The sequence below is a fragment of the Metopolophium dirhodum genome, chromosome 1 (assembly GCF_019925205.1).
Source record: "Metopolophium dirhodum isolate CAU chromosome 1, ASM1992520v1, whole genome shotgun sequence".
In the NCBI taxonomy this organism is placed as follows: domain Eukaryota; kingdom Metazoa; phylum Arthropoda; class Insecta; order Hemiptera; family Aphididae; genus Metopolophium; species Metopolophium dirhodum.
Genome location: NC_083560.1, coordinates 16,478,672 through 16,484,934, shown reverse-complemented (window position 1 = coordinate 16,484,934; position 6,263 = coordinate 16,478,672). Strand labels below are relative to the sequence as shown.

Sequence of the window (6,263 nt, the reverse complement as noted above, 5' to 3'; positions counted from 1 at the left end):
TTAATAATAATTATTATTATAATGTATTACAAATGTATTTTAGATTGTATTTTTTGATACCAAAAGTTACCATCATTAATTATTATGGTTATTATAGTAATACATATTATATTAAAATACCAATTTTCAGGATATATAAAAAAAATAACATATTTTTCTTTTGGTTACATGTAACTGAGCCTGAATCTGATAATAATAATTATGATTCGTTTTTAAACTAACATTACTTTGTTCGGCTTTACAACAACAACAAAAAAGGTGGATAAGTGGATGTCGCTCTGCTGTACAGTAGGTTACAAGTGAGTCACTGTAATGTATGGTGTTAAATTTGAATTCAATGATATAATATCATTGTATTAGAAAAACTATTCTGAGCGAAAACGGTCAGTCAGCCTATGATATTACCAAGTACCTATATTTGAATATTTGATGATATTATTGTGAATAAAGTAATTTATAAATAACCTATTTACGTGGAGCCTTGTTTTAAATCTTTCAATCCTTAGCTATAAAAATTGAACATTTTATAAATTCTTAACTACATAATAATTATTAAATTATAAATATAATACATTTTGTCGAAATTTGAACTTTAAATACTTATAAAAAAAAATTGTGCCTATGTATTTTTAATATTTTTCAACTGTTGTTGTAACAATATATCAGGAGCCTTGCATTAAATTTTCACGTTTTTTTACCCAACAAATAAAATTTTATTGATATTTATAGAAAAAAAAAATGGAAACTGAAAATGTCCGTAAACAGCTCAAAATAAGTCAAAATGTTATGGTGTATAGAAAATGCTTATATAAACATTCAGTCAACATTTCATGTACCTACGATCATTTGTTTTAGAAATGCGCCAAAAACCAAAATCGATTTTCTCAAAAACAGATGGGAAATATTAACTTTTTACCCCCCCAAAGTACCAACTAGATTCACTTTCCTATCAGAAAAGTAAGTTACTGTTGAAGAAAATCCAAACATTTTTAAACCGTCCTTAAAGGTGATGACAGGCACAAAAAAAAACACACATCATTATAAAATCAACACATTCATCGTTCCACTCAGAATCTAAAATCCGCGGAAGTTAAAATATTTCAAAAATATTGTGTTAGATAGGTATAAAAATCTAAACTTATTACTTTTCGATAGCATCAAATATAATATCAGTTAAATAATAAATTCCTAGTTGAAAAGGTGCATTCGACCCCTTATAATATTTTATTATGGATTTACGCTAAACTTTTTTTAAATTGGCGCAGCAACAACAACTTAGGAGGAACCTTGTATTACATTTTCAAGTATTTTGACCGAGCAAAAGAAATTTGATGAACAATAATTTGAAAAAAACTAACAAAAATCGTAATTTTCTTATGCCTATAAATAGCTTAAAAACTTTTGAAAACTTCTGTGAATTTTCCAATTTTACTTCTCAAAAATACCAATCAGATTTAATTTACTAACAGAATAGATGCTGGAGTTGTAAGTCGAAACATTATTTCTACTATAAAAAATATTCACTGACAGATAAAAGAAAAACACATCATTGTAAAATCGATACATTTATCGCCCCGCTCAGCATCTAAAAGTTCAAGCCACCACTGACGACTGGCCTTAGGTAAGTACTACGTAGGTACTCGGCGCCACTGATATCTTCATGTTATTGCTTCCGCAGTTTCGTGTAAACGTGTTATTGCGATAAGTTCCACCTAGTCTTGTGTGTACCCCGAATTGCCTATTCACAATGCCGTGTTACAATAATTCGTCTACCGTTGAAATATAATCATAATTATTATTAAATTGACAACAATAGTGACTGAAGTCTTAAAGGATCGAGTGGATATAAAAGTGTGCGAAAGGAACTAAAAAAAAAAACGGTTAAAGAACATTATTGTTATTCATGATCAAAAATCTAATGGAAAGAAATCAATTACTTCATTAAGTTCATAATATGAAATATCAAATAACATTAAAAATTATTAAGTTTACTGAACTTTTTCACAAAAAACGTTATAACCTAAAAGTTCTTTGAAGAATTACACGAAGAACGTTATAAACTAATACGTTCTTCAAACTCTTAACACAGAACATCACAAACTAAACCGGTTCTTCCAACTTTTAAAAATAACGTTATGAATTAAAATTATTTAATAATAATAAGTACTTTACTATCAAAAAACTAAAACTTCAATTACATCAAATAATTGTATATTATAGTATTTAAAAGTTCTATCTTTACTAATAACTAAGATAAGGACTAAGGATATACCCTAGCAACACATTATATGTCTTTGAAAGAAGCTCCAGCCAATATAAATCTAATCGGTAAAAAAGTAACCTACTTATATATAATATTTTGCTTCAATGCGTATTTAATAACGACGCCGTCCGTAAAATATAAAACTACTTTTTAAAAAACCGTCAATATATTTAACCACTCAATACCTTTTCAATCATAAGATATTCGGGACATTAATAAATAACACTGACATCTTAAGACCCCAATATATTGGTCAGTTTTGATATTTCTTTGTTGCGTGGTATGCGTGGTATTGTATGCAAATAATTTATTACTCAGTTTTATAAAAATAATTAGTGTTCCACACTACAGAATTTATTTACAGTCTGTATTTTTTAATTTATTGACAATTTTCATATCCATATTATGTAATATACAGCAAAATTAATTATTAATTTCTTAAATTCCACACAGTAATTTTTTGCTTCGTAAAAATACTGTGAATGAACACTACAAGAAAAATGAAAATAAAAAATATTGTCTGTGCTTTGTAATACTACCTGCGCTATATTGAACAGTTTATGTTTAATATTTGAATTAATTTCAAACATGTGTTTAGAATTCAATTAATCATGCTATTAATTGTCTATATATTATTGTTGGAGTGTGTAACTTAAATACTTTTAAAAATATTTTTTATACAACTAGAGGCAAGTAAAAAAAAAAAAATAATAAAAGTAATGTAAATTAAACATCAAGGCAAAATGTGGGTAATTATAATTTTTGTTTTTACAACATTAATAGAAAACAATACCGAAGTACATTTATTTGAAAAATAAAGAATCATACATTTTATGTTTATTTGAGTACTACTTTTTATTGGTTTTAGAACCTCTATGTATTGACGCGGCTACGACGGTGGTGTCGGGTGATCCGCGGTGAGCCGGTCGTTGGTTGGGTGTGTTGGATGGCACACTCGTTCGTTATAACAAACACAATTAGGGTGATGGAGGTTTGCGTTTATTTTACCCCGTACGGGATACACGTGTATATATATATATATTATAACAAAAAAAAATATAAAAAAAAAGGAAACAACGGACGGAGGTATGTCTAAGACAAAATATAGATAGGTATCTTTTGGTGGTTGTGGTACGTGCGCACGGAAGGCTGTCAAAAACGGGGGTTTTACACTAGCGAATTTACGACGGCCGGTACTCGTTCTACGCGACTCGCCTTCCCGTCCCACCTTGTGCTTTGTGGCGCGGTGGGGGAGTTGGCGTTGTCGCGCTGTAGCCCGTAGTGGCGGTTGACGAAAAGTGTAGACTGGTCGCTGCGTACCTCGTCAGTATGGTTTTAAGAATATCTGCAGCCTTTTAGGTGGATTACTCAAGACCCTGAAAATGAAACAAATGACAATTTATCATTGAATATAAATTCAGTTATTTTTTTTATTTCTATTATTTAGTATTTTAGTATAACAAACTTCAGAAGAAGTCAGCGCCTTGTCTGTTTTCTCTCTCTGGTCCATGCACAACATTGAAAAAACGCATTCACGCATATCATTTTTTATTTATGTTTTTGAGAGAGTATATTCACCTATTACAAAAATTATAGAGAATATTTTTGAGGGTATAACTATAACATATTTGTCTAAAAATTATCTCAAGACAATTTAATATCCATTTAAATTTATAACATTTATTTTTTTTATTTAATGTTGCATATAAATTCAAATGATAATATAATTTAAAACCGATTTGTCTTACACTCAAAAATATCATCCTCTATAATTTTTGTCATTTGTGATTTTACTCAAGATTACTAAAAAATCACAAAAACCTATTTTACATAAATGCAAAGATCTTTGGAACTTTAGATCTTTGGATCTATGTTGCGCATGGGTCTGTAAGAGAAAGCAAATATTCTGCTGACATCCTCATAGTTTAATTTGTTTTCCAACTCTAATCTAAAATGCTGAACCAATTATAAAAATACAAATCAACTTTTCAAACTTAAAATAGAAGATTAATAATGTAATAATTTCAATTTTTTACATCATATTACACATAATATTTAATATTTACATATTTAAAAGGTTAAACAAAAAAACTAAAAATGTACAAAAACCATTGAAATTTGTTTATGTTAAGCCTATTTATTAATTTAAGAAGTAATCAAGTTATTATTTCAAGATAACTTATTTTAATATAGTAGATTAAATTTGTGCAACACAATAGGTTAGTTTATTATATGTCAATAAATAATAAATAATAATATTTATTTTTTATTTATTTAAATTTAATTTCACATACATATGAATACTGAGCTCCACTGAGGAACTCGTGGTATCTTTAGACCTTATATTCTATTCAGGTTAAGATTGAACTGTTTACGCACACATAGATTGAGCTATCGATCAACAGTATGTTTTTTGTAATTGGAAAATCATTGGCGGCAGTCTATGATCCTAGATACTTGCGGAAGTTGGTGCTGCCACAGCGTATAGTGTATACAATAGTAGATGGGGGACTAAAGGTGGGGATGCGCCGACGAGATGAGTTTTGGTTACCAAGAGGTTCAATCTTAACCTCAATAGAGTATATTAATTAATATACAAACCTTAGGTTAGCCACTTTATTCATTGCTATTAAAACAACATTTGTGATTGGTTGGTCAAGTGTCTTGGATGACTTAAATTGTGTATGTGTCCTTGTCCCAGTATGCAAATTTAGCACGGTATAGATGAAACTTGATACCATAAATCTGTTAAAATATCAAATAAGTAACAAAGAAATATATAAAATAGTTTACGTTTACAAATACGTACAGGTTAAATGTCTTGGACAATCATTGTTCTAGAAATATTATGACCATGCGTTTGAACTCTGTGGTTGTATATAAAAATTAACTCCTGTGTCAACTCCCAAATCAAAACCTAAAATAAAAACAGACTTTTATTTTAATATCCATAATCCATTTTTTTTATATAATATTACTAACCAGTAGTGGTTAAAGTTTTTTTCTTATCTCTAATATTACCCCACAAAAATGTGTAGATATTTAAGAGGAGATACTACAAATCTTACAATTTCAAGTATTTTTTCTAGTTTGTAAACAATCATATCCCTTGATACCATACTGACAACCGCCATTAGATAACCCTAAACAATAAAACAATCGTTTATAGTACTTGTAAAGTAATGGTTAAAAAAATACAGTAATAAACACAAGACAAAAATGAATTATTAATTATTAAGTACCTATAATCAAGGCAGGGCAAGTTAATGATTTTTTTTAACTGAGTTAAGTTAAGTTAATACACACTTTTTGTTAACTTTTTATTAAGTTAAAGAAAAATTAATTTGTTTATACAACGCTATCGTACTTAATTTTTTCCAACCCGAAACTAAATTATAGGATATAGTGTTTATACTTCATACAGTATTTCCATATAAGTTAGATTCGAATGATATAAATTTTTAACTTTAAACAATTTACGATACATATTTTTTGACATGAAAACGAAATAGACTGAAATGGTGAAATATAATAAAATTCAAAACAAAATAAATTAACTTAACTTACTTCTTAAAATGAAAAATTAACTCGTTAATTTCACGTTAATTAGGATAGACATTTAGTAAGTTAACAGTTAAGTTACTAAATGTCTATCCTAATTAACGTGAAATTAAAGCCTTGCCTATAATCATCATTATGTAGTTTAATTATAATTTATATTTTAGTAAAATGTAATGTTATAAACTTACCACAACCACACAATGAGAGCTCTTTCAGGTAGGTAGATTAACGGTCGACGTAGGAATAAAAAACTGACAGCTAATGATTAGTGCGATTTAAAAAATAGACCACCAGCAGAATCTAAAAAAGAAAAATTACTGTATTTTCATCAACAATGATACTGTATGGAGTAATTTTAAATACCGGGAAAAATAACCGAAGAATGGTATTATGAACTGTTATAAATTCATATTACATTTTAAATACGTATCTAATTATA

At 28.1% G+C, this 6,263-nt stretch overlaps 1 protein-coding gene across 1 annotated transcript in view; it reads right to left on the bottom strand.

Moving 5' to 3' along the window:
- Positions 1 to 1,966: 1,966 nt before the first annotated feature.
- Positions 1,967 to 6,263, bottom strand: part of LOC132933600 (probable peptidoglycan muropeptide transporter SLC46) — a 41,176-nt gene continuing 36,879 nt past the window's right edge. The window contains exons 10-14 of the mRNA XM_060999866.1: positions 6,013 to 6,124; positions 5,246 to 5,406; positions 5,073 to 5,180; positions 4,865 to 5,008; positions 1,967 to 3,639 (exon numbers count right to left, since the gene is read on the bottom strand). The gene's annotated coding sequence lies outside the window, so the exon portion shown is untranslated. The remainder of the gene's footprint in view (positions 3,640 to 4,864; positions 5,009 to 5,072; positions 5,181 to 5,245; positions 5,407 to 6,012; positions 6,125 to 6,263) is intronic.